General features: G+C 50.3%; 1 pseudogene; it reads left to right on the forward strand.

The window, feature by feature from the left end:
- Positions 1-256: 256 nt before the first annotated feature.
- Positions 257-1472, forward strand: LOC150066451 (etoposide-induced protein 2.4 homolog pseudogene; annotated as a pseudogene).
- The last annotated feature ends 323 nt before the right edge of the window (positions 1473-1795 follow it).

Genomic DNA, 1795 nt, shown 5'->3' on the forward strand with positions numbered 1-1795 from the left:
CCACTTCTGAATCCACCTTAGGTTTATTTATGTTAGCATTACCAAATGAGTACACAGAGGAACTTCAGGAGCCAGGATTCATGCTGTGAACAAAGGGATAATAATGCAATGGAAGAAGGTAAGAAATGAAGTAGGTTACCTGCTTAAGTCTGAAACCTGAGAGAAGTAATGCCACTTTGTCCCCCAAGGAAAAATATCCCCTGACCCCAGAACTGTTTGCTTTACCAGGGTTTGCAAAAATCTGTTTGCTCCAGTGCGGGCTCAGCGGCCCCGGGCCTGGGAGCGCCCCGGCGGAGCGGGCGGCCGGCCGGGCGTGGAGGGGAGCCGAGCGGGATCCCCGAGGTGGACGAACGCCGGGGCCGGATCCGCGGCGGCGGGGCTGCGGGGGTCCTTCATGATGAGAGATTTTGAGGTTCTTCTCTGTCTGTGTAGCTGATAGTCTGGGTGGTGAGGAGATGGCTGACAGTGTCAAAACCCTTCTCTAGGACCTTGGCAGGGGAATCAAAGACTCCATCTGGGGCATTTGTACCATCTCAAAGCTAGATGCTCGAATCCAGCAAAAGAGAGAGGAGCAGCGGCGAGGAAGGGCAAGTAGTGTCCTGGCCCAGCGGAGAGCCCAGAGCATAGAGCGGGAGCAAGAGCCACGCATTGTTAGTAGAATTTTCCAGTGTTGCGCTTGGAATGGCGGAGTGTTCTGGTTCAGTCTGCTCTTGTTTTATCGAGTCTTTATCCCCGTGCTTCAGTCAGTAACAGCCCGAATTATTGGTGATCCATCACTACATGGAGATGTTTGGTCACGGCTGGAGTTCTTCCTCACATCGATCTTCAGTGCTCTTTGGGTGCTCCCCCTGTTTGTGCTTAGCAAAGTTGTGAATGCCATTTGGTTTCAAGATATAGCTGACCTGGCATTAGAGGTGTCAGGGAGGAAGCCTCATCCATTCCCTAGTGTCAGCAAAATCATTGCTGATAAGCTCTTCAACCTTTTGCTGCAGGCTCTCTTCCTTATCCAGGGGATGTTTGTGAGTCTCTTTCCCATCCATCTTGTTGGTCAGCTGGTTAGTCTGCTGCATATGTCCCTTCTCCACTCACTGTACTGCTTTAAATATCGTTGGTTCAATAAAGGAATTGAAATGCATCAGCGATTGTCAAACATAGAACGAAACTGGCCTTACTACTTTGGATTTGGTTTGCCCTTGGCTTTCCTCACAGCAATGCAGTCCTCATACATTAGTAGTGGCTGCCTCTTCTCTATCCTCTTTCCTTTATTCATTATCAGCGCCAATGAAGCAAAGACTCCTGGAAAAGCATACCTTTTCCAGTTGCGCCTCTTCTCTTTGGTGGTCTTCTTAAGCAACAGACTCTTCCACAAGACAGTCTACCTGCAATCTGCCCCGAGCAGCTCAACCTCTGCAGAGAAGTTTCCTTCACCGCATCCATCTCCTGCCAAATTGAAGGCTGCTGCAGGCCACTGAGTCACCTGCTGTTCAGAAGGGATGGGTGGGATTGGATGAAAGCTGTGGCAGCTCTCTCTCTGTTCTCCTCCCCCTGCCAGGGAAGGCAGGACCCACTCTGCCAAGGGCCCTCTGCATAGTCTCTTCTGTTTGTGGAGTTTGAATTTTTGTCTCTGGTGCACATAAGGCAGACATTAGTATGTGGATTTTTACCACCATGTAAGTCTGAAAGGACCACAGCTATTTTCTAGCATTTGCCAGCCCCCGTGCCTGGACGAGTTGAATACTTCATTTTCCTGTCTGTGCCATTTACCCTCCCACCTCTCCTTCTGGTCTTCTAGCAC

Source organism: Megascapheus bottae, chromosome 2, assembly GCF_031878675.1.
Source record: "Megascapheus bottae isolate mThoBot1 chromosome 2, mThoBot2.hap1, whole genome shotgun sequence".
In the NCBI taxonomy this organism is placed as follows: domain Eukaryota; kingdom Metazoa; phylum Chordata; class Mammalia; order Rodentia; family Geomyidae; genus Megascapheus; species Megascapheus bottae.